This window comes from Bufo bufo, chromosome 4 (assembly GCF_905171765.1).
Source record: "Bufo bufo chromosome 4, aBufBuf1.1, whole genome shotgun sequence".
NCBI lineage: Eukaryota > Metazoa > Chordata > Amphibia > Anura > Bufonidae > Bufo > Bufo bufo.
The window spans coordinates 56,342,765-56,370,656 of NC_053392.1; the positions used below are offsets into that span (position 1 = coordinate 56,342,765).

Below are 27,892 nucleotides of genomic sequence, written 5' to 3' on the forward strand. Positions count from 1 at the left end.
AAATGAAGCAGAAGAGCTGCACCCATCCTAGTGTACCTTAAGAATCTAAACATTATCGAGGACTAAGAAGAAACCCTTACTGTTACTACTGCAAGATTTAAGGTAAGAAACAATCAACCTCCAAATTAGAGGGGCAAAGGTTTTAAAGTAATATCAGGAAGCATTACTTTACTGAGAGAGTAGTGGATGCATGGAATAGCCTTCCTGCAGAAGTGGTAGCTGCAAATACAGTGAAGGAGTTTAAGCATGCATGGGATAGGCATAAGGCCATCCTTCATATAAGATAGGGGCAGGGGCTATCCATAGTATTTAGTATATTGGGCAGACTAGATGGGCCACATGGTTCTTATCTGCCGACACATTCTATGTTTCTATGATGTGAGAGGACAATATAAGGATGGTCCTGGAAATAAATCCTGATTGTGGATCCCTTCATAAATAGCTCAAGAACTCTGCAGCCTCCCGTGTAGCATATATTAGTGATTCTGTTACACCTGTGTGAATAGTTGCTCACACACTAGGGCTTTTCTCAAGCAAAGTGTTACATATGGTACATAGATAGATAGATAGATAGATAGATAGATAGATAGATAGATAGATAGATAGATAGATGTATAGATAGCTACAGAGCCTTGCAATATTATTTACCCCCTTGGTATGTTCCCTGTTGTGTTGCATTATAGCAACACAACAAGGTTGTACCATTTGATTTATACAACATGTCTACCTTTGAAGGTGCTACATATTTTTTACTGTGATACAAACAGTAATTAGGACAAATTATGTACGTTTAAGGTGTATAAGTATTCATCCCCTGAAAGCCAATACTTGTTGAGCCGTGGAGCCACTCTTCCATCAATTACAGATTCTAGTATCTTGGGGTACAGTATGTCTCCATTAGTTTAGTTCATCTAGACACTGAGATTTTTACCCATTCTTCCAGGCAAAACTGCTCCAACTTGTAGTGGTCTAGGTGCCCAGCAATCTTCAGGTCATGTCACAGATTCTCCATTTTTTTATGTCTGGGCTTTGAGTAGGTTATTCCAAGACATTTACATGTTTCCACTTACACCTCTCCAGTGTATGCTTTAGCAGTATGTTTAGGGTCATTGTCCTGCTGGAAGGTGAACCACTGAACCAGTCTCAAAACTCTGGAAGACTTAAAGGGCTTCTGTCACCCCACTAAACTCATTTTTTTTTTTTGTGTGTACTTATAATCCCTATCCTGCGATATATCTATACATTATGTTATTAATCATTTTCGTTCAGTAGATATGTCAAAAAACGTACTTTTATAATATGCTAATTACCTGTCTACCAGCAAGTAGGGCGTCTACTTGCTGGTAGCAGCCGCAAAAAACCGCCCCCTCCTCCTGTTGATTGACAGGGCCAGCCGCGATCTCCTCCTCCGACTGGCCCTGTCAGCATTTCAAAAATCGCGCGCCTGTGTTGATTCGGCGCAGGCGCTCTGAGAGAAGGAGGCTCGCCTCCTCAGCACTCCCTCAGTGCGCCTGCGCCGATGACATCACCGAAAGAAAAGACGTCATCGGCGCAGGCACACTGAGGGAGTGCTGAGTATGCGAGCCTCCTTCTCTCAGAGCGCCTGCGCCGAATCAACACAGGCGCGCGATTTTTGAAATGCCGACAGGGCCAGTCGGAGGAGGAGATCTCGGCTGGCCCTGTCAATCAACAGGAGGAGGGGGCGGTTATTTGCGGCTGCTACCAGCAAGTAGACGCCCTACTTGCTGGTAGACAGGTAATTAGCATGTTATAAAAGTACGTTTTTTGACATATCTACTGAACGAAAATGATTAATAACATAATGTATAGATATATCGCAGGATAGGGATTATAAGTACACAAAAAAAAATAATGAGCTTAGTGGGGTGACAGAAGCCCTTTAAATAGGTTTCTTCAAAATTGTTCTATATTCATTGCCCTCCATCTTTTACTCAAATTTGACCAGTTTTGCAGACCTTAACGATGAAAAGCATTCCAACAGTGCAATGCTGCCACCACCTCCCTGTGGGAAAAGGTGTTCTTGGAGTGATGGAAAGTGTTGAGTTGCACCATATATAATAACATTTCCCTTGATGGTCTCATCTGACCGGAGAACTTTCTTCCATGTGTTTGTTCAACATGTTATTTGGTGAACTCCAAATGTGTTTCTGATGCTTGTCTTTAAGCATTGTCTTTTTCTGACCATTCTTCCTTAAAGCCCCACTCTGTAGAGTGAACAGCTAATAGATGATCTATGGACAGATACTCCCATCTCCATGGTAGATCTTTGTTGAATATCTGATTAATACCCTCCTAATACCCGCCTATTCTATGAGTTTTGGTGTGTGGCTTTATCTTGTCAGATTTGTAGTTATGCCATATTCTTCCTATTTTGTTACAACAGATTTTATGGTCCTCTATCAGATGTTCAAAGTTTGGTATAATTTTTAAAACCTGATCTTTACTTCCCCACATCTCTGTTCTGAGCTGTTTGAAGGTTCCTTGGTATTCATGTTTCTTGCCTAGTAGTGTTACAGATGCAGGGTTCGATCACAACAGGTGAATTTATACTCAAATTATGTGACAGGTCATGTTTAGAGATCAGCAAATTGAATAAGAGTAAGTGGAATTCGATCCGAATTTCAGGAAAAATTCGATTCGCAACGAATGAGAATTTCCTTGCGCTTCATGGTAACGAATCACAATTTTTCCTAAAATGGCGGCTACACGTGTGAGGATTGAGGACATGGGGCAAGGAACTCTGGGAAGACGGGATCACCCAGATTGACATGCCTGCATGCAGCCAATCAGCAGCCAGCCAGCCCTGTGATGTCACAGCCCTATAAATATGGCAGCCATCTTAGAATCAGACATTTTTCAGCATTCTGAGTGCAGGGACAGACGTGGGAAGGCGCTAGGAACAGCAATAGGAAAAACCTCATTGTGTAAAAAAAAACTGAAAAATGTTAGAATTGTGTTGATGTCCCAATATTTATGGACCTGACTGTATATCAGGCAGCGATTACTGCAGTGGAGCAGACATAGCTAGTATGCCCCTGCCATCCCATGGATGCAACTATATGTATATTTGTGGGAACACCCCACACCTTTCTAAGGGTTTTTGTCTGGTATTACAGCTCAGCTCCAATGAAGAGAATAAATATGTGTACACTGCAATGTACAAATAATCCAGTGTCGCCTCATTTCACCTCTGTGGACATTTTACTCTCTCAATCTCTTTTTATTTGTCTTGTCAGCATGTACAAAACACATAAAACATATTGCTTTATTTCAGGAGCAATTATGAACTTTTTGAGGAAATTATACCTATATTAGATAATTCAATGCCCCAAGATTTGAAGCTTCAGAAGATTTTTTTTTTCTCATAATGTTTTTTCAATGGCTGTGTTATCTAAATGGATTTTCCAACATATACATTTATGGCATGTGAGTCGTAGATATAAGCGGCTCTCGATCTGTAATCTCCACAAACTGTCAAAACATGTTGGTAGTTATAATTTAGCCATGACTGGAGAGCCAAAGGTTGTAGACCACTAGTATATGTATGTGATTGGTGGGGGGCAGAAGCACAACAAAGGGGCTAAACTCTACTTATCAATGCCACAAAGTATGTAGTGGAGAAATTCTTTGATTGTCCATATTGGATACTCTTTTTCTAGAATCATCCCTTAACTGTTTACAGTGTCCTATTAATAGAGGAAATTTATCTACAGCACACCTACAGGGGAAATAAAGCATTACAATTGATATTAACATGGGGTCTTCCAGTGCAAGAAACCCTCTTTGTAGCTAATCTCCGCTTTAGTTCTTACACGAGATTGCCCTCTATCAAATCTTATTTCCATAATCAAGATTTCCATATTTTTACAGAAACTGATATTGTAGACTCCATTTGCCACCGTTTGTCCAATGTAAAACCTGTTTGAAAAATAATTTACTATATGATTAAAAATACAAACTTCATACTGCAAAACAGCAAATACCATGATTTTGACCGATTCCAATGATTACGTATCAGAAATTTCTGACCACCGATCATGTATTGATCCTGTTTGGAAGTTGACTGAACCCTCACCTCTGCAGTGTTTATGGGCTGAGTATGTAGCAGGATTAAAGGTCTCTAGTTACGTTTTCGGTGTTACGCAATGTGAATCAGCATTGCTAAATGAAGCAGAAGAGCTGCACCCAGCCTAGTGTACCTTAAGAATCTAAACATTATCGAGGACTAAGAAGAAACCCTTACTGTTACTACTGCAAGATTTAAGGTAAGATACAATCAACCTCCAAATTAGAGGGGCAAAGGTTTTAAAGTAATATCAGGAAGCATTACTTTACTGAGAGAGTAGTGGATGCATAGAATAGCCTTTCTGCAGAAGTGGTAGCTGCAAATACAGTGAATGAGTTTAAGCATGCATGGGATAGGCATAAGGCCATCCTTCATATAAGATAGGGCCAGGGGCTATCCATAGTACTCAGTATATTGGGCAGACTAGATGGGCCAAATGGTTCTTATCTGCCGACACATTCTATGTTTCTATGATGTGAGAGGACAATATCAGGTTGGCCATGGAAATAAATCCTGATTGTGGATCCCTTTATAAATAGCTCAAGAACTCTGCAGCCTCCCGTGTAGCATATATTAGTGATTCTGTTACACCTGTGTGAATAGTTGCTCACACACTAGGGCTTTTCTCAAGCAAAGTGTTACATATGGTACATAGATAGATAGATAGATAGATAGATAGATAGATAGATAGATAGATAGATAGATAGATAGATAGACAGGCAGAAAGATATATACAGTGGGATGCGAAAGTTTGGGCAACCTTGTTAATCATCATGATTTTCCTGTATAAATCGTTGGTTGTTACGATAAAAAATGTCAGTTAAATATATCATATAGGAGACACACACAGTGATATTTGAGAAGTGAAATGAACTTTATTGGATTTACAGAAAGTGTGCTATAATTGTTTAAACAAAATTAGGCAGGTGCATAAATGTGGGCACCACAAAAAAGAAATTAAATCAATATTTAGTAGATCCTCCTTTTGCAGAAATTACAGCCTCTAAACGCTTCCTGTAGGTTCCAATGAGAGTCTGGATTCTGGTTGAAGGTATTTTGGACCATTCCTCTTTACAAAACATCTTTAGTTCATTCAGGTTTAATGGCTTCCGAGCATGGACAGCTCTCTTTAAGTCACACCACAGATTTTCTATTATATTTAGGTCTGGGGACTGAGATGGCCATTCCAGAACGTTGTACTTGTTCCTCTGCATAAATGCCTTAGTGGATTTTGAGCAGTGTTTAGGGTCGTTGTCTTGTTGAAAGATCCGGCCCTGGCGCAGCTTCAGTTTTGTCACTGATTCCTGGACATTGGTCTCCAGAATCTGCTAATACTGAGTGGAATCCATGAGTCCCTCAACTTTGACAAGATTCCCAGTCCCTGCACTGGCCACACAGCCCCACAGCATGATGGAACCACCACCATATTTTACTGTAGGTAGCAGGTTTTTTTCTTGGAATGCTGTGTTCTTTTTCCTCCATGCATAAAGCCCCTTGTTATGGCCAAATAACTAAATTTTAGTTTCATCAGTCCACAGCACCTTATTCCAAAATGAAGCTGGCTTGTCCAAATGTGCTTTAGCCCACCTCAAGCGGAGAAAAGGCTTCCTCTGCATCACTCTCGCATACAGCATCTCCTTGTGTAAAGTGCGCCGAATGGTTGAACGATGCACAGTGACTCCATCTGCAGCAAGATGATGTTGTAGGTCTTTGGCGCTGGTCTGTGGGTTGACTCTGACTGTTCTCACCATTTGTCGCTTCTGTCTATCCGAGATTTTTCTTGGTCGGCCACTTCGAGCCTTAACTTGAACTGAGCCTGTGGTCTTCCATTTCCTCAATATATTCCTAACTGTGGAAACAGACAGCTGAAATCTCTGAGACAGCTTTCTGTATCCTTCCCCTAAACCATGATGGTGAACAATCCTTGTCTTCAGGTCATTTTGAGAGTTGTTTTGAGACCCCCATGTTGCTACTCTTCAGAGGAGGGAAACTTACAATTGACCCCCTTAAATACTCCTTCTCATAATTGGATTCACCTGTGTATGTAGGTCAGGGGTCACTGAGCTTACCAAGCCAATTTGAGTTCCAATAATTAGTTCTAAAGGTTTTGGAATCAATAAAATGACAACAGTGCCCAAATTTATGCACCTGCCTAATTTTGTTTAAACAATTATAGCACACTTTCTGTAAATCCAATAAAGTTCATTTCACTTCTCAAATATCACTGTGTGTGTCTCCTATATGATATATTTAACTGACATTTTTTATCGTAACAACCAACGATTTATACAGGAAAATCATGACGATTAACAAGGTTGCCCAAACTTTCGCATCCCACTGTAGATAGCTACAGAGCCTTGCAATATTATTTACCCTCTTGGTATGTTCCCTGTTGTGTTGCATTATAGCCTGAATTAAACATTGTTTTTGTTTTCTTTGGGGGGGGGGGGGGTTGTACCATTTGATTTTTACAACATGTCTACCTTTGAAGGTGCTTCATATTTTTTACTGTGATACAAACAGTAATTAGGACAAATTATGTACGTTTAAGGTGTATAAGCATTCACCCACTGAAAGCCAATACTTGTTGAGCCGTGGAGCCACCTTTCCATCAATTACAGATTCTAGTATCTTGGGGTACAGTATGTCTCCATTAGTTTAGTTCATCTAGACACTGGCATTTTTACCCATTCTTCCAGGCAAAACTGCTCCAACTTGTAGTGGTCTAGGTGCCCAGCCGTCTTCAGGTCATGTCACAGATTCTCCATGGGCTTTGAGTAGGTTATTCCAAGACATTTACATGTTTCCACTTACACCTCTCCAGTGTATGCTTTAGCAGTATGTTTAAGGTCATTGTCCTGCTGGAAGGTGAACCACTGAACCAGTCACAAAACTCTGGAAGACTTAAAGGGCTTCTGTCACCCCACTAAACTTTTTTTTTTTTATGTGTACTTATAATCCCTATCCTGCGATATATCTATACATTATGTTATTAATCATTTTCGTTCAGTAGATATGTCAAAAAACGTACTTTTATAATATGCTAATTACCTGTTACCATCTCCTCCTCCAACTGGCCCTGTCAGCATTTCAAAAATCGTGTGCCTGTGTTGATTCAGCGCAGGCTCTCTGGGAGAAGGAGGCGCAGGCGCACTGAGGGAGAGCTGAGGAGGCGAGCCTCCTTCTCTCAGAGCGCCTGCGCCGAATCAACACAGGCGCACGATTTTTGAAATGCTGACAGGGCCAGTCGGAGGAGGAGATCGCGGCTGGCCCTGTCAACAGGAGGAGGGGGCGGTTTTTTGCGGCTGCTACCAGCAAGTAGACGTCCTACTTGCTGGTAGACAGGTAATTAGCATATTATAAAAGTACGTTTTTTGACATATCTACTGAACGAAAATGATTAATAACATAATGTATAGATATATCGCAGGATAGGGATTCTAAGTACACAAAAAAAAAAGAGTTTAGTGGGGTGACAGAAGCCCTTTAAATAGGTTTCTTCAAAATTGTCCTATATTCATTGCCCTCCATCTTTTACTCAAACTTGACCAGTTTTGCAGACCTTAACGATGAAAAGCATTCCAACAGTGTGATGCTGCCACCACCTCCCTGTGGGAAAAGGTGTTCTTGGAGTGATGGAAAGTGTTGAGTTGCACCATATATAATAACATTTCCCTTGATGATGTCATCTGACCAGAGAACTTTCTTCCATGTGTTTGTTCAACATGTTATTTGGTGAACTCCAAATGTGTTTCTGATGCTTGTCTTTAAGCATTGTCTTTTTCTGACCATTCTTCCTTAAAGCCCCACTCTGTAGAATGAACAGCTAATAGATGATCTATGGACAGATACTCCCATCTCCATGGTAGATCTTTGTTGAATATCTGATTAATACCCTCCTAATACCCGCCTATTCTATGAGTTTTGGTGTGTGGCTTTATCTTGTCAGATTTGTAGTTATGCCATATTTTTCCTATTTTGTTACAACAGATTTTATGGTCCTCTATCAGATGTTCAAAGTTTGGTATAATTTTTAAAACCTGATCTTTACTTCCCCACATCTCTGTTCTGAGCTGTTTGAAGGTTCCTTGGTATTCATGTTTCTTGCCTAGTAGTGTTACAGATGCAGGGGTCGATCACAACAGGTAAATTTATACTCAAATTATGTGACAGGTCATGTTTAGAGATCAGCAAATTGAATAAGAGTAAGTGGAATTCGATCCGAATTTCAGGAAAAATTTGATTCGCAACAAATGGGAATTTCCTTGAGCTTCATGGTAACGAATCACAATTTTTCCTAAAATGGCGGCTACACGTGTGAGGACTGAGGACATGGGGCAAGGAACTCTGGGAAGACGGGATCACCCAGATTGACATGCCTGCATGCAGCCAATCAGCAGCCAGCCAGCCCTGTGATGTCACAGCCCTACAAATATGGCAGCCATCTTAGAATCAGAAATTTTTCAGCATTCTGAGTGCAGGGACAGATATGGGAAGGCGCTAGGGACAGCAATAGGAAAAACCTCATTGTGTAAAAAAAAACTGAAAAAAACATTTATAAGTGCAGGGAAAGGATAGGGAGGAATTATTTCACAGCATCTTAGTGCAGGGAGAGATGTCAGAAGGCGCTAGGGACAGTGCTAGAAATGCAATTTGCAAGTGAAGGGAAAGATTATAGCCATTATACAGCTCTGTCATTCCAGCAATTTGTTCTTGGGGTGCAAGTGCTACGTTGAAAAGCCTTTAGTGGCTTATATCTGTGGAAAAATATATATATACGCAGTTCACTTCTGCACTTAAATGTGGTGAAAGTGTCTAGTGGTGTATTTCAGTACAAAAAAAATATATATGCGCAGTTCACTGTTGCAGTTATTTTCTGTGAAAGCGTTTAGTGACGTATTTCAGTACTAAAAGAAAAATATATACACAGTTCACTGTTGCAGTTATTTGTGGTAAAAGCGTTTAGTGATGTATTTCCGTACTAAAAGAAAAATATATATGCACTTCACTTCACTACAAAAAGAAAAATATATTCTCAGTTCACTTCTGCAGTTATATGTGTTGAAAGCGTATAGTGGCCTATTTCAGTACAAAAAGAAAAATATATACGCACTTCACTGTTGCAGTTATTCGTGGTAAAAGCATTTAGTGGCCTATGTCAGTACAGAAAGAAAAATATATACGCACCTCACTGTTGCAGTTATTTGTGGCGAAAGCGTTTAGTGACCTATTTCTGTACAGAAAGAAAAATATATTCTCAGTTCACTTCTGCAGTTATATGTGTTGAAAGCGTTTAGTGGCCTATTTCAGTACAGAAAGAAAAATATATACGCACCTTACTGTTGCAGTTATTTGTGGAGAAAGCGTTTAGTGGCCTATTTCAGTACAGAAAAAAATATATGTTCTCAGTTCACTTCTGCAGTTATATGTGTTGAAAGCGTTTACTGGCCTATTTCAGTACAGAAAGAAAAATATATACGCACCTCACTGTTCCAGTTATTTGTGGCAAAAGCGTTTAGTGGCCTGTTTCAATACAGAAAGAAAAATATATTCTCAGTTCAATTCTGAAGTTATATATGTTGAAAGCGTTTAGTGGCCTATGTCAGTACAGAAATAAAAATATTTACGGACTTCACTGTTGCAGTTATTTGTGGCAAAAGCGTTTAGTGGCCTATTTCAGTACAAAAAGAAAAATATATTCCTAGTTCACTTCTGCAGTTATATGTGTTGAAAGCATTTAGTGGCCTATTTCAGTACAAAAAGAAAAATATATACGCACTTCACTGTTGCAGTTATTTGTGGTAAAAGCATTTAGTGGCCTATTTCAGTACAAAAAGAAAAATATATTCTTAGTTCACTTCTGCAGTTATATGTGTTGAAAGCATTTAGTGGCCTATTTCAGTACAGAAAAAAAAAATATATTCTCAGTTCACTTCTGCAATTATTTGTGTTGAAAGCGTTTAGTGGCCTACTTCAGTACAAAAATAAAAATATATACGCACTTCACTGTTGCAGTTATTTGTAGTAAAAGTGTTTAGTTGCCTATTTGAGTAAAAAAAGAAAAATATATTCTCAGTTCACTTCTGCAGTTATATGTGTTGAAAGCATATAGTGGCCTATTTCAGTACAAAAAGAAAAATATATACGCACTTCACTGTTGCAGTTATTTGTGGTAAAATCATTTAGTGGCCTATTTCAGTACAAAAATAAAAATTTATACGCACCACACTGTTTCAGTTATTTGTGGCCAAACCGTTTAGTGCCCTATTTCAGTACAGAAATAAAAATATATGTGCACTTCACTGGTGCAGTTATTTGTGGTAAAAGCGTTTAGTGGCCTATTTCAGTACAAAAAGAAAAATATATTCTCAGTTCACTTCTGCAGTTATATGTGTTGAAAGCGTTTAGTGGCCTATTTCAGTACAAAAAGAAAAATATATACGCACTTCACTGTTGCAGTTATTTGTGGTAAAAGCATTTAGTGGCCTATTTCAGTACAAAAAGAAAAATATATTCTCAGTTTAATTCTGAAGTTATATATGTTGAAAGCGTTTAGTGGCCTATGTCAGTACAGAAATAAAAATATTTACGGACTTCACTGTTGCAGTTATTTGTGATAAAAGCATTTAGTGGCCTATTTGAGCACAAAAAGAAAAATATATTCTCAGTTCACTTCTGCAATTATATGTGTTGAAAGCGTTTAGTGGCCTACCTAGGTACAAAAAGAAAAATATATACGCACTTCACTGTTGCAGTTATTTGTGGTAAAAGCATTTAGTGGCCTATTTCAGTACAAAAAGAAAAATATATTCATAGTTCACTTCTGCAATTAAATGTGTTGAAAGCATTTAGTGGCCTATTTCAGTACAGAAAAAAAATATATATTCTCAGTTCACTTCTGCAATTATTTGTGTTGAAAGCGTTTAGTGGCCTACTTCAGTACAAAAATAAAAATATATACGCACTTCACTGTTGCAGTTATTTGTAGTAAAAGTGTTTAGTTGCCTATTTGAGTAAAAAAAGAAAAATATATTCTCAGTTCACTTCTGCAGTTATATGTGTTTAAAGCGTATAGTGGCCTATTTCAGTACAAAAAGGAAAATATATACGCACTTCACTGTTGCAGTTATTTGTGGAAAAAGCATTTAATAGCCTATTTCAGTACAAAAATAAAAATTTATACGCACCACACTGTATCAGTTATTTGTGGCCAAACCGTTTAGTGGCCTAGTTCAGTACAGAAAGAAAAATTTAGACGTACTTCACTGTTGCAGTTATTTGTGGCGAAAACTTTTAGTGCCCTATTTCAGTACAGAAATAAAAAATATATGTGCATTTCACTGGTGCAGTTATTTGTGGTAAAAGCATTTAGTGGCCTACTTCAGTACAAAAAGAAAAATTTATACGCACCACACTGTTTCAGTTATTTGTGGCCAAACCGTTTAGTGGCCTATTTCAGTACAGAATGAAAAATTTAGACGTACTTCCCTGTTGCAGTTATTTGTGGCGAAAGCTTTTAGTGCCCTATTTCAGTACAGAAATAAAAATATATGTGCATTTCACTGGTGCAGTTATTTGTGGTAAAAGCATTTATTGGCCTATTTCAGTACAAAAAGAAAAATATATTCTTAGTTCACTTCTGCAGTTATATGTGTTGAAAGCATTTAGTGGCCTATTTCAGTACAGAAAAAAATATATATTCTCAGTTCACTTCTGCAATCATATGTGTTGAAAGCGTTTAGTGGCCTACTTCAGTACAAAAATAAAAATATATACGTACTTCACTGTTGCAGTTATTTGTAGTAAAAGTGTTTAGCTGCCTATTTGAGTAAAAAAAGAAAAATATATTCTCAGTTCACTTCTGCAGTTATATGTGTTGAAAGCATATAGTGGCCTATTTCAGTACAAAAAGAAAAATATATACGCACTTCACTGTTGCAGTTATTTGTGGTAAAAGCATTTAGTAGCCTATTTCAGTACAAAAATAAAAATTTATACGCACCACACTGTTTCAGTTATTTGTGGCCAAACCGTTTAGTGGCCTATTTCAGTACAGAAAGAAAAATTTAGACGTACTTCACTGTTGCAGTTATTTGTGGCGAAAGCTTTTAGTGCCCTATTTGAGTACAGAAATAAAAATATATGTGCACTTCACTGGTGCAGCTATTTGTGGTAAAAGCGTTTAGTGGCCTATTTCAGTACAAAAAGAAAAATATATTCTCAGTTCACTTCTGCAGTTATGAAAGCGTTTAGTGGCCTATTCCAGTACAAAAATAAAAATATATACGCACCTCACTGTTGCAGTTATTTGTGGTAAAAGCATTTAGTGGCCTATTTCAGTACAAAAAGAAAAATATATTCTCAGTTCACTTCTGCAATTATATGTGTTAAAAGCGTTTACTGGCCTATTTCAGTACAGAACGGAAAAAAAAATTCGCACCTCACTGTTCCAGTTATTTGTGGCAGAAGCGTTTAGTGGCCTGTTTCAATACAGAAAGAAAAATATATTCTCAGTTTAATTCTGAAGTTATATATGTTGAAAGCGTTTAGTGGCCTATGTCAGTACAGAAATAAAAATATTTACGGACTTCACTGTTGCAGTTATTTGTGATAAAAGCATTTAGTGGCCTATTTCAATACAAAAAGAAAAATATATTCTCAGTTCACTTCTGCAATTATATGTGTTGAAAGCGTTTAGTGGCCTACTTCAGTACAAAAATAAAAATATATGCGCACTTCACTGTTGCAGTTATTTGTGGTAAAAGCAATTAGTGGCCTATTTCAGTACAAAAAGAAAAATATATTCTTAGTTCACTTCTGCAGTTATATGTGTTGAAAGCATTTAGTGGCCTATTTCAGTACAGAAAAAAAAATATATTCTCAGTTCACTTCTGCAATTATTTGTGTTGAAAGCGTTTAGTGGCCTACTTCAGTACAAAAATAAAAATATATACGCACTTCATTGTTGCAGTTATTTGTAGTAAAAGTTTTTAGTTGCCTATTTGAGCAAAAAAAGAAAAATATATTCTCAGTTCACTTCTGCAGTTATATGTGTTGAAAGCGTATAGTGGCCTATTTTAGTACAAAAAGAAAAATATATAAGCACTTCACTGTTGCAGTTATTTGTGGTAAAAGCATTTAGTAGCCTATTTCAGTACAAAAATAAAAATTTATACGCACCACACTGTTTCAGTTATTTGTGGCCAAACCGTTTAGTGGCCTATTTCAGTACAGAAAGAAAAATTTAGACGTACTTCAATGTTGCAGTTATTTGTGGCGAAAGCTTTTAGTGCCCTATTTCAGTACAGAAATAAAAATATATGTGCACTTCACTGGTGCAGTTATTTGTGGTAAAAGCGTTTAGTGGCCTACTTCAGTACAAAAAGAAAAATTTATACGCATTACACTGTTTCAGTTATTTGTGGCCAAACCGTTTAGTGGCCTATTTCAGTACAGAAAGAAAAATTTAGACGTACTTCACTGTTGCAGTTATTTGTGGTAAAAGCTTTTAGTGCCCTATTTTAGTACAGAAATAAAAATATATGTGCATTTCACTGGTGCAGTTATTTGTGGTAAAAGCATTTAGTGGCCTATTTCAATACAAAAAGAAAAATATATTCTTAGTGCACTTCTGCAGTTATATGTGTTGAAAGCAATTAGTGGCCTATTTCAGTACAGAAAAAAATATATATTCTCAGTTCACTTCTGCAATTATATGTGTTGAAAGCGTTTAGTGGCCTACTTCAGTACAAAAATAAAAATATATACGTACTTCACTGTTGTAGTTATTTGTAGTAAAAGTGTTTAGTTGCCTATTTGAGTAAAACAAGAAAAAAATATTCTCAGTTCACTTCTGCAGTTATATGTGTTGAAAGCGTTTAGTGACCTATTTCAGTACAAAAAGAAAAATATATACGCACTTCACTGTTGCAGTTATTTGTGGTAAAAGCATTTAGTAGCCTATTTCAGTACAAAAATAAAAATTTATACGCACCACACTGTTTCAGTTATTTGTGGCCAAACCGTTTAGTGGCCTATTTCAGTACAGAAAGAAAAATTTAGACGTACTTCACTGTTGCAGTTATTTGTGGCGAAAGCTTTTAGTGCCCTATTTGAGTACAGAAATAAAAATATATGTGCACTTCACTGGTGCAGTTATTTGTGGTAAAAGCGTTTAGTGGCCTATTTCAGTACAAAACGAAAAATATATTCTCAGTTCACTTCTGCATTTATATGTGTTGAAAGCGTTTAGTGGCCTATTTCAGTACAAAAAGAAAAATATATTCTCAGTTCACTTCTGCAGTTATATGTGTTGAAAGCATATAGCGGCCTATTTCAGTACAAAAAGAATAATATATTCTCAGTTTAATTCTGCAGTTATATGTGTTGAAAGCGTTTAGTGGCCTATTTTAGAAAAATATATTCGGCGCTTTTAGGGGTGTTTTTCTAAAAGTATTTCCGACAGAGAAGTGCCAGGCCATGCACAGAGGAGTGGCAGAGGCCTAACTGTTTCTGGTGCAGGCAGAGGTTGCAGCAGAGTAAGGGGGCATGGCAGAAGGATTCGTAGCGAGAGGCCTGAGCTCCCGGTGTCATCTAGTGGTCGTGTCTTAACCAGCAACCCAGCAATTCTTGATTGGCTAACTCTGTCATCCACTTCATCCCAAGTGACATCAGACACCCCCAGCCAACAGTCGGTGGGTGCGTCAAACACAACCCTTATTTCCCATGGCCCGGGAGCAGGACCTGTGCCCTCACCTGTTCTCAACCTGCCTCTGTCCTTTTCTGTTCCCTAACCGCGAGAGGTATTATATGGTATAGGCTCAGCTCCACTTTTCAGCGAGGAAGAGCTGCTAGAGGGCGGTCAGCAGCTACTGCCTGGCCAAGATCTGGAGGAGACATCCGCCGCTTCCTCCACTAGACGGGCAAGTAGTGATGAGGATAGTGGCATGGGAGCTGGTGTTGCGACTGGTCAAGCCCCTGACCCAGAGACCGCTGAGGAGGACATCAATGATGTGCAGACAGTATTCGATGATGATGAAGCCGATCGCATTTGAGAGCTGGGTTAACAAGGGGCTTCGTCATCATCAGGAGAAGAGGGTGGCAGCTTGCCCGTGAGACAGCGCTGAGCCAGCAAGTCGCTAGTGTGGCCAGGAGTCAGCAGTGGGAGGTCTTGAGACAAAACAGGCAATGCTGGCACCACGGCCCTGCGTCAACATATGCAGCATCACCATAAAGTTGCCTGGGAGAACTGTGGCTCCGATGTGGTAGTCCAGCCTGCCACAGTAACCGCTGCATCACCCAGTGGAATGCCACACCCGATTTCAGGCAGTCAAGGCTCCACCACCTCAGCCGAAGGGAGCTGTCTGTCATTCCCATCGTCTGCTGTTCCTGATGCTCCTGCTCCCCCTACTCCTCATCAGTCATTCTATCAGCAATCGATCACCGAAGCAATTGCCAAGAGACAACAGTATGCATGCACGCATCCAACAGCGCAGAAGCTGAACATGCTCCTGTCCAAGTTGCTGTTGCTGCAGTCCCTCCATTTCCAAGTGGTGGACTCTGCACCTTTTAGAGAACTGATGACTTGTTCCGAGTCGAGGTGGAGAGTCCCAAGCTGACATTTCTTTGCCAAAAAGGCAGTACCAGCCCTGCACACACACATGTAGAATTGAAGGCGGGCCAGTCCTTGAGCCTGTTGGTGTCTACCAAAGTTCACGGCAGCTCCGAAGTGTGGAGCTGTAACTACGGTCAGGGACAATACATGTCCTTTACGGCCCACTGGGTTAATGTGGTTCCTGCACAGCCACACCAGCAACTTGGCCAGGTGACGCCGCTTTCACCTCCACGTTCTTACGTCGTTGTTCCAGTGAGAATGTCCGCCTCTGTCCCCTCATCCTCCACCATGTCCTCAGCCTCCACTGCAGGGAGAAGTCACAGTGCCCCTCCAGCATACCACATGTGCAGGGCACGGCGGTGTCACGCTGTTCTGCACCTCATTTGCCTGGGCGAACGGAGTCACACAGGGTAGGAACTGCTCCATGTCCTTCAGCAAGAAATCGAATCCTAGCATTCTCCGCGACAACTGAAAATCGGAACCATGGTGACAAACAACGGGAAGAACATTGTGTCAGCGCTGCATCAAGGAGGGCTGAGCCATGCGTATGTCAAGCGGATCCTGAAGTCTTCTACCCATCTGGAAGACATCCTTAAAATGGCCAGGAAACTTTGCATGCACTTCAGCCACTCGTACACCGCAAAGCCCACACCCCTTGAGCTGCAGCGGCAGAACGGCATCCTCCAACATAGGCTGATATGCAACGTTTCCACCCGTTGGAATTCCACCCTCCATATGTTGGACCGACTATACGAACAGAGAAAGGCCATCAATGATTTCTTGATGATGCAAGCTGATAGGAGTACTCGCCTGTGGCAGCTCATGCGTGACACCTGACGTTTGCTCAGGCCCTTTGAGGACGCCACGTTATTTATCATTCGCCAGGACTACAGGATGAACGACGTCATTCCATTGCCTTATGTCCTGGAACAGATGTTGGTAACAATAAAAAAAGAGACCTGTCTCTTCTGGCTACCTGCCTCAGCTATTACTCTAATGCTGCCACCCTCCTGATGCCACACATCTGATGCTAAGTGCTCCTTCTTTCACCCACCTTCATCAGCGGGTACTGGTATTGCCACCCACTGCCCTACTCTGACGCCGGATCACTTTGTAGTCTCCTGATACTGCTGTTCCCACCTCCACACTATGTAACTTTCACACTCTGTGGTCTCCTGATGCTGCCATCTCCACACTATGTCACTTTGCCACTCTGTGGTATCCTGATGCTGCTACTGCTGCTGCCATCTCCACACTATGTCACTTTGCCACTCTGTGGCATCCTCCTGATGCTGCTGCTGCCGCCACATCCACACTCTGTCATTGGGCCACTCTGTGGTCTCCTCATATTTCCGCCACCTCCAGACTCTGTCATTGTGCCACTCGGTGGCCTCCTCATGCTGCCGCCACCTCCAGACTCTGTCATTGTGTCATTCGGTGGCCTCCTCATACTGCTTCCACCTCCAGACTCTGTCATTGTGCCACTCGATGGCCTCCTCATACTGCTTCCACCTCCAGACCCTGTTATTGGGCCACTCTGTGGTCTCCTCTTGCTGCTTCCACCTCACCGCTATGTCATAGGTCCACTCTGTGGACTTCTCATGCTGTTCCCACCCTCCCCATTTCATGACTGGTCCACTGTTTTGGCTTTCGGCCTGGCTGACATCATCATTTATTTGACCTTTCTTCTGATCTGTTAGAAGGAAGGAAAAATGAGACGCACAACAGATCCTGTCTGTGTAGCAGCTGTAAGACCTGTATGATCCCATCAGAATTGGCTTAGGATTTGGTAGCCAAAATCAGGAGTGGGTACAAAACACAGAAGACATGCAAATATTCCATTCCATGATGCATGGAATAGCCTTCCTGCAGAAGTGGTAGCTGCAAATACAGTGAAGGAGTTTAAGAATGCATGGGATAGGCATAAGGCTATCCTTCATATAAGATAGGGCCAGGGACTATTAATAGGATTCAGATATATTGGGCAGACTAGATGGGCCAAATGGTTCTTATCTGCCGACACATTCTATGTTTCTATGTTTCTATGTTTCATCTCTGTTTTGGATCCACTCCTGTTTTATTTGGTATTAGCAATACTAATGGATTATTGAGCAAATGCTGACTAAGTGAAGGCATATGCTCCACAGACAGGATCCGTTTTTTGTGCTTTATTGTTCTGATGGATCAGAGGAAGGGCAAATTAATCGGTGACGTCAACACAGACTTACTGCTGACACCCTCTCCACTCTGTCAGGTGGACTCTACTTGTATAAGCGTTTAATAGAACAGGTTCTGTAGACATCTATGTGAAATCAGCTGACGAGGGTGTAAAAGGACCGCGCTTCTTCTTGACTCTAACATTGACCTGTAAGGCTGAGTTCACACTTGAGTTATTTGCTCAGTTTTGGCCCGGTGACTGCCCAAATAAGTAAAGTTTGCAGTGATTCTAAGAGCGACCCCTGTCATCTGCATATCATACGGACTCACAGTATTTTTTCACTACCAAAGCAGACTCCCTATGCGTGTTACTGCAAGGCACAGTGTTTTACAACCCTATAAAGGTGTCACGGATGGTGTACAGGAAACAAGATCATACAATACAAACAATGACTCACTGGACCCACAACTAAGGAACAAAAGGGGAACCCCTGCAATCGACCTGCAGCTCTCCCTTATTGCTCAGCCTATGCGACCACCCCAAAGGTGGATGGGCGCATATCCACGTACCTCGGCTATCTTAGACCTGAAGGCCCTACAATAGTGAGGGGACACGACCACCGGCTCCCTACACAGACACGGAGGGAGTCAGGGTCACCTGGATCCAGAAAACAGAAAATCATAAATACATAAACAGAACTTATCTTGCAGACGACTGTGGACAGGGAACTGGGAACTGGGAACTGGGACAGCATGCACACACACTCCAGGAAGTTGTATCAGCCGCACACTACTGCCTTATGGGGAGGAATTTAAAGGGAAGTAATCAGTCCGACTGCATGACAGCTGAGATAGACTAACGAGGTGAGGAACAGAAACCAAAACAAAGAAACTCAAGGAGGAGGATCTGGACGGCTCCTGTCAGAGCTTCTCAGCTGTCTGGTTGTGACAGTACCCCTCCCTCTAGGAGTGGACTCCGGACACTCAGGGCCCACCTTCTCAGGATGGGACCTATGGAAAGCCCTGATGAGACGAGAGGCCTTAATGTCCGTCACTGGGACCCACATCCTCTCCTCAGGACCATAACCCTCCCAATGAACGAGGTACTGGAGGGAACCGCGGACAAGACGAGAATCCACAATCCTAGAGACCTGAAATTCAAGATTTCCATCAACAATAATCGGAGGAGGAGGCAAAGGCGAGGGTACAATAGGTTGAACATAAGGTTTCAATAAGGACTTATGGAAAACATTATGGATCTTCCAAGTCTGAGGAAGATCAAGACGGTAGGCAACAGGATTGATGACAGACAGGATCTTGTAAGGCCCAATAAACCTAGGACCCAACTTCCAGGAGGGAACCTTCAATTTGATATTCTTGGTAGACAGCCACACCAAATCACCAACATTCAGGTCCGGACCAGGCACACGTCTCCTATCCGCCACACGCTTATATCTCTCACTCATGTTCTTTAGATTATCCTGAATCTTTTGCCAAATAGATGACAAAGACGAGGAGAATCTGTCCTCATCAGGCAAACCAGAAGAGCCCTCTCCAGAGAAAGTCCCAAACTGCGGATGAAACCCATATGCACCAAAAAATGGTGACTTATCAGAGGACTCCTGACGACGGTTATTTAAAGCAAACTCAGCAAGGGACAAAAAAGAACACCAATCCTCCTGATTCTCCGCCACAAAACAGCGCAGATATGTCTCCAGATTCTGATTGACACGCTCTGTCTGGCCATTCGACTGCGGATGGAAAGCAGAAGAGAATGACAAGCGAACCCCCAAGCGAGAACAGAAGGCCTTCCAGAATCTGGAAACAAACTGCGTGCCCCTATCAGAGACTATGTCTGAAGGAATCCCATGCAATTTGACAATGTGGTCAACAAATGCCTGCGCCAGCGTCTTAGCATTGGGCAAACCAGGAAAAGGGATAAAATGCACCATTTTGCTAAAACGGTCCACCACCACCAGAATCACAGACTTCCCCGAGGAACGAGGCAAGTCCGTTATGAAGTCCATGGACAGATGTGTCCAAGGACGGGAAGGAATGGGCAAAGGGAGGAGAGGACCTGATGGCCGTGAATGAGGGACCTTGGCACGAGCGCAAGTCTCGCAAGCTGCCACAAAACCCTCAACCGACTTACGAAGCGCAGGCCACCAGAATCTCCGGGCAATGAGATCCAGTGTGGCTCTTGTCCCCGGGTGCCCAGCAAGGACCGTATCGTGGTGTTCTTTAAAAATCTTGTGTCTCAAAGCGAGAGGCACAAACAACCTCCCAGGAGGACAAAGATCAGGAGCTTCTGACTGGGCTGCCTGCACCTCTGCCTCCAATTCAGGAAAAATAGCAGAGACCACCACACCTTCAGTCAAAATGGGACCCGGGTCTTCAAAATTCCCATCTCCCGGGAAACAACGTGATAGGGCATCTGCCTTCACATTCTTAACCCCAGGGCGGAACGTAACAACAAAATTAAACCTTGAAAAGAACAAAGACCATCTGGCCTGTCTCGGGTTCAGACGCTTGGCTGACTCCAAGTAGGCCAGATTTTTATGGTCAGTAAACACGGTAATAGGGTGTCTGGCTCCCTCTAGCCAATGGCGCCATTCCTCAAAAGCCAACTTGATGGCCAACAATTCCCTATTTCCCACATCATAATTTCTCTCTGCGGAGGAGAGCTTCTTTGAGAAAAAGGCACATGGTTGCCATTTGGCAGGAGAGGAACCCTGAGACAAGACCGCACCCACCCCTACCTCAGAAGCATCAACCTCAACTATGAAGGGTAACGAAACATCAGGTTGTACTAGGATGGGAGCGGAAGCAAAACTCTCCTTGATATTAGAAAAGGCCTTACGCGCCTCTACCGACCAGGAAGAAAAATCTACCCCCTTTCTGGTCATATCAGTGAGTGGTTTAACAACAGAGGAATAATTAAAAATAAATTTCCTGTAATAATTAGCAAAGCCCAAAAAACGCATCAGCGCCTTCTGATTCTCAGGAAGCTCCCACTCAAGCACAGCGCGAACCTTCTCGGAGTCCATGCGAAAACCAGAAGCGGAGACAAGAAACCCCAGAAATTGGATCTCTGGAACCGCAAACACACATTTTTCCAGTTTCGCGTATAATTTATTCTCCCGCAGGATGAGTAAGACCTGACATAAGTGTTCCTTATGAGTCTTGAAATCAGGAGAAAAAATCAAAATGTCATCCAAATACACTAATACAAATTTTCCCATTAAATGATAAAAAATGCTGTTGACGAAATGCTGAAAAACGGCTGGGGCATTCATCAAACCAAAAGGCATAACTAAATTCTCAAAATGGCCCTCAGGGGTATTGAAAGCCGTCTTCCATTCGTCTCCTTCTCTGACCCTAAGCAGGTTGTATGCCCCTCTTAGGTCTAATTTGGAAAAGACTTTCGCCCCAACAACCTGGTTAAACAAGTCCGGGATCAGAGGAAGCGGATAAGGATCACGAATAGTGATACTGTTCAGCTCCCTGAAATCCAGACAAGGTCTTAAGGAACCATCTTTTTTCTTAACAAAGAAAAAACCAGCGGCAACAGGTGACTTCGAGGGTCGTATGTGTCCTTTTCTCAGACTCTCAGAGATATAAGCACGCATAGCGACCCTCTCAGGTTGGGAAAGATTGTATAAACGAGATTTAGGCAGCTTGGCGCCTGGGATGAGATCAATAGGGCAATCATACTCCCTGTGCGGAGGTAAACCCTGAACTCCACTCTCAGAGAAGACATCCAAAAATTCAGAGAGGAAAGGTGGTACAGTTTTAGTAGAAACCTCAGAAATAGATGTTATGAGGCAATTCTCTCTGCAAAAGTTACTCCAACCATTTATTTGCCTCGCTTGCCAATCAATGGTGGGGTTATGTTTAGTGAGCCAGGGTAGCCCCAACACTAGAGGAGTAGGCAAACCGCTAAGGACGAAACATGACACATCCTCAACATGAGCATCACTCACAATTAAACGGATATTGTGAACTATGCCCTTTAATGATTTCTGAGAAAGTGGAGCTGAATCAATAGCAAAAACAGGAATATCTTTTCCCAAAGTGCATACCTGGAAACCATGAGTTATTGCAAATTGATTATCAATGAGGTTGACAGCTGCTCCACTATCCACAAAAATCTCACAAAAAATGCTCTTGCTCTCTAGCGCCACCCTAGCAGGCAGGACAAAACGGGAACTACAAGCAAAAGGAAAACCTTCAATTTCCGCCTCAACCCTGCCAATAGTAACAGACGGAACACTCTTAAAAGATTTCTTCCTTTTTGTCTCTTTATTACTCCCAGAAAACTGCCTGAATCTCCTAGAGGGACAAACATTTGCCAGATGATTTATACCTCCACAACAAAAGCAAACCCTCCCCTGCGGGCTGAATCTTCTATTGTCAGAGGCAATCAACCCCAGCTGCATGGGCTCCTGCTCAGAAGGGGCTGACAGCGACTGAGACCCCTGTGCACAGAATGAGACCGCTGCACTGTCCCGGGACTGAGTATGACAGGAAGGAGAGATCTCTCCTCTCTCTCTAAGACGCCTGTCAATACGAACAGCCTGAGACATAGCAGAATTCAAGGAGGTAGGTCTTTCATGAAAGGCAAATGCATCTCTCAATCCCTCTGAAAGACCATAGCAAAATTGACTTCAGAGTGCAGCATCATTCCAACCCGTATCTGCTGCCCATCTCCGAAATTCTGAGCAGTAAATCTCTGCGGATTGTTTACCCTGGCATAACAGACGTAGTTTAGACTCAGCCAGAGCAATACGATCCGGATCATCATATATCTGACCCAGAGCTAAAAAGAATTCATCCACTGAACAGAGGGGCCGTGCCCCCTCCGGCAGCGAAAGGGCCCAGGACTGAGCGTTACCCCTGAGCAGCGATATAATGATACCCACTCTTCGTTCTTCATCACCAGAAGAATGGGGAAGAAGGCGAAAATGGAGTTTGCAAGCCTCTCTAAAACGTACAAAATTCTCACTACCCCCGGAAAACGTATCCGGGAGCGAAATCTTAGGCTCAGCACAAACTCCATGAACGCAAGCTGAACCGGTCACTTGAAACTGAGAAAAAGTCTTACGGAGATCAGCTACCTCCAAAGCAAGACCCTGAAAGCGTTCAGCCAAAAGTGTAACCGGATCCATGCTTGAGACGGTTTTGGCGGCTGATAATGTCACGGATGGTGTACAGGAAACAAGATCATACAATACAAACAATGACTCACTGGACCCACAACTAAGGAACAAAAGGGGAACCCCTGCAATCGACCTGCCGCTCTCCCTTATTGCTCAGCCTATGCGACCACCCCAAAGGTGGATGGGCGCATATCCACGTACCTCGGCTATCTTAGACCTGAAGGCCCTACAATAGTGAGGGGACACGACCACCGGCTCCCTACACAGACACGGAGGGAGTCAGGGTCACCTGGATCCAGAAAACAGAAAATCATAAATACATAAACAGAACTTATCTTGCAGACGACTGTGGACAGGGAACTGGGAACTGGGAACTGGGACAGCATGCACACACACTCCAGGAAGTTGTATCAACCGCACACTACTGCCTTATGGGGAGGAATTTAAAGGGAAGTAATCAGTCCGACTGCATGACAGCTGAGATAGACTAACGAGGTGAGGAACAGAAACCAAAACAAAGAAACTCAAGGAGGAGGATCTGGACGGCTCCTGTCAGAGCTTCTCAGCTGTCTGGTTGTGACAAAAGGCTCTCTGCAGCCAGGAAATACATTTTTTTAACGTAATTTGCTGCAAATTTATTCAGATTGAAGCAAATAAAAATAAAAAATTTTGGCGAACTGGTGATTACATTTTTTTTTTATTTGCTCATCTATAGTCATGTGACATTTTGATTGCACTTGGGGGGGAGATTATTCAATGAATTATGTGACTTCTGTAGTTAATTGGTTGTACCAGACCTAATTTAGGGTTTCATTGCAAATAAAAAAAACATTGAAATTCGTGTCAGATTTGGCAACTTTTTTTTTTTTTATTTGATTTGGGCGCTTGTGTTATGCTTTTTGTGATGCATGATTTATGCTTTTTCATATTAGAAGGCTTCCAAAAAATTGCCCCTTCTCAGGTTAATATGTACTTAGATTAAAAATCCACACTTTCTATACTAATAAAATATATTTATTACACACTACAGGGTGGTCTTTTCCATTCAATTAATTAGAGATGAGCGAATTTTAAAAAAATTTGATTCGGTCGGTTTGCCGAATTTTCTGAAAAAGATTCGATCCAAATTTATTACTGGCAAATTGCATTAAAAATTAGCTATTTCCTGGCTGCAGAGAGCCTGTAAAGTGGTGTAGAACACTGTGCCTTGCAGTAACATGCCTAGGGAGTCTACTGTGGTAGTGAAACAATACTGTGAGTCAGTATAACACGCAGATGACAGGCGTCACTCTTAGAATCTCTTCACACTTCACTTATTTGGTCAATTATGGGGCCAAAACTGACCAAATAACTCAAGTGTGAACTCAGCCTTACAGGTTAATGTTAGTTCCAGGTATAAAAAACCATGCAGAGACCCAAGATCCTACTATAGAGTAAAAGAGCGCACTCCTTTTACACCGTCGTCAGCTGATTTCACATAGATGTCTACAGAACCTGTTCTATTAAACGCTTATACAAGTAGAACCCCCCTGACAGAGTGGAGAGGGTGTCAGCAGTAAGTTTGTGTTGACTTCACTGATTATTTTGCCTTTCCTCTGATCCATCAGAACAATACCCTCCAAAAAACGGATCCTGTCTATTGAGCATCCGCCTTCACTCAGTCAGCATTTGGTTAGTAATTGATCAGTATTGATAAAGCCCAAAAAAACGGAGTGGATCTAAAACAGAGATGACACATGAATGGAATATTTGGATGTCTTCTGTGTTTTGTACCCACTTCTGATTTTGGCTACCAAATCATAAGCCAATTCTGATGCAAAATAGGGACCATGTCATACAGGCCTTACAGCTGCTACATAGACAGTATCTGTTGTGCGTTTCATTTTTTTCTTCCTTCTGACAGATCAGAAAAAGGGTCAAATAAGTGATGATGTCAACCAGGCCAAAAAGGCAAAATATTGGCCCAGTCATGGAGTGGGGAGGGTGGGAACAGCATGAAAAATCCACAGAGTGGTCCAGTAACAGAGTGGTGAGGTATCAGCAGCATAAGGAGACCACAGAGTGGCCCTGTGACATAGTATTGAGGTGGCAGCAGCATGAGGAGACCATAGAGTGGACCAGTGACATAGTGTTGAGGTAGCAACAGCATGGGGAGACCACATGCCACTGCCCAGTGACATAGTGGTGAGGTGGCAGCAGCATGAGGAGACCACAGAGTGGCCCAGTGACATAGTGGGGAGGTGGGGGGGGGCAATAACAGTACCTGCTGAAGATGGTGAGTGGCTGTAGGAGCACCTGGTAGCAGGTGTGGCATCAGGCGGGTGGCAGCATCAGAATAGTATCTGAAGCAGGTAGGCAGAAGAAACAGGTCTCTTTTATCAAACTGTAGGTGTGGCACCATAGATGACCTAGTCTGATGCATCAGGCACTGGTGTTTGAAAATCCTGGCTGATCCACGCCTGACTTATCCTCACAAAGATTAGTGATGAGCGGCAGGTGCCATATTCGATTTCGACGAAATTCGCGAATATTCGATAGAATATTCGTTTTATATTCGTTGAAATCGAATATTCGTCATTATTCTTGTTATCGCGATTAATATGTGATTTAAATAATCGCGTATTGCGATTTTAACTTAAAGGCTACTCTCCTATTGAAATAGCAATGCGATTAATTCAAGTTATAATAATCGAATTTCGATTTTAACTTAGCACTGCTATATTCCATATTCGTTAATTCTAGCTTAATATGGAATATAGCAGTGCTAAGTTAAAATCGAAATTCGAATATTATAACTTGAATTTATTTTTTTTATTTTTTTATTGTTATATTTTTTTCTTTCCCACTTCCCTAAAGTTGTTCTTACCTGTCCTTTGGATTCCTGGCTGTTCCAGTCAGTGCCCGTTGCCGCTTCTGCCGACTTCCGTGCTCATGGAGCGTCCCCATCACCATGGGAACGTCTCCATATACTAGAATGTACTGTCGGATTTGAGAATTACGTGAAAAATCGCAATTCGATTATTTCAAGTTATAATAATCGAATTTAGATTTTAACTTAGCACTGCTATATTTAATTCTAGCCTAATAAGGAATATAGCAGTGCTAAGTTAAAATAGAAATTCGATTATTATAACTTGAATTAATCGAATTGCGATTTCAACTTGGACCTGGTTTACTATGGTTGGCTTGGTAGAATTAGCGAATATGACGAATGTATTCGTCATATTCCACAAAACTAATATAACGAATGTATTCGTCATATTCCACAAAACGAAGATAACGAAGTATTCTGCATCTTCGTTTTAGCTACCTATTCATCAACTTCGCTAATTCTAGCAATCATATAGGAAAGTTTACTATAGAGACAGCTAAGTTTAATTCGCTATGCGATTATATTACTTTGCTTTTTTTTATAAATAGAATAATTATAATAATTATCAGGTATTATAATTATTCTATTTATTTAAAAAAAAAAAGCAGTCATATAATCGCATAGCGAATTAAACTTAGTTGTCTCTATAGTAAACTTTCCTATATGATTGCTAGAATTAGCGTAGTTGACAAATAGGTAGCTAAAACGAAGATGCAGAATACTTCGTTATCTTCGTTTTGTGGAATATGACGAATACAATCGTTATATTCGTTTTGTGGAATATGACGAATACATTCGTCATATTCGCTAATTCTACCAAGCCAACCATAGTAAACCAGGTCCAAGTTGAAATCGCAATTCGATTAATTCAAGTTATAATAATCGAATTTCGATTTTAACTTAGCACTGCTATATTCCATATTAGGCTAGAATTAAATATAGCAGTGCTAAGTTAAAACCGAAATTCGATTATTATAACTTGAAATAATCGAATTGCGATTTTTCACGTAATTCTCAAATCCGACAGTACATTCTAGTATATGGAGACGTTCCCATGGTGATGGGGACGCTCCATGAGCACGGAAGTCGGCAGAAGCGGCAACGGGCACTGACTGGAGCAGCCAGGAAGCCAGGAATCCAAAGGACAGATAAGAACAACTTTAGGGAAGTGGGAAAGAAAAAAATATAACAATAAAAAAAAAAAATATTAAAGTTATAATAATCGAATTTCGATTTTAACTTAGCACTGCTATATTCCATATTAGGCTTGAATTAAATATAGCAGTGCTAAGTTAAAACCGAAATTCGATTATTATAACTTGAAATAATCGAATTGCGATTTTTCACGTAATTCTCAAATCCGACAGTACATTCTAGTATATGGAGACGTTCCCATGGTGATGGGGACGCTCCATGAGCACAGAAGTCGGCAGAAGCGGCAACGGGCACTGACTGGAGCAGCCAGGAAGCCAGAAATCCAAAGGACAGGTAAGAACAACTTTAGGGAAGTGGGAAAGAAAAAAAAAAAACAATAAAAATTAAAAAAAAAAACAAATATTAGAAATATCGAATTTATATCACTATATTTGAAATATTCGCGAATTAGCGAAGTGCCGATATTCGAGAAAAAAATTTGATATTCGAATATTCGCGCTCAACACTAACAAAGATCAGTTTCTCCACATTTTGGGTGGACAGGCGAGTTATCCTTGGGGTAACTATAGCCCCCGCTGCAGTAAACACCCGCTCTGATGCCACACTGTTGGCCGGGCAGGAAAGCTTGTCCAGGGCAAACTCGGCCAGTTGCAGCCACAAATCGAGTTTGGCTGCCCAATGGTCCAAGGGATCTTCGATGTGGGGCGGCAGGGTGCACTCCAAGTATGCCACAACCTGCTGGTTCAGGTTCTGCTCTATGTCTAGCTGCTGCTGGTGGTGAGTAGTTTCTTCAGTAGGCGAGTGAAAAAAAATGCTCATCATCGACTAGATTTAAGTTGCTGCTGATG

The 27,892-nt window shown here is 41.3% G+C and overlaps 1 protein-coding gene across 2 annotated transcripts in view; it reads left to right on the forward strand.

The window, feature by feature from the left end:
- Nucleotides 1-4,144: 4,144 nt before the first annotated feature.
- Nucleotides 4,145-27,892, forward strand: part of LOC120997260 (cytochrome P450 2K6-like) — a 116,742-nt gene continuing 92,994 nt past the window's right edge. The window contains exon 1 of one of the 2 annotated variants that reach the window (XM_040427273.1): nt 4,145-4,286. The gene's annotated coding sequence lies outside the window, so the exon portion shown is untranslated. The remainder of the gene's footprint in view (nt 4,287-27,892) is intronic. The other variant, XM_040427274.1, reaches the window with a different exon arrangement.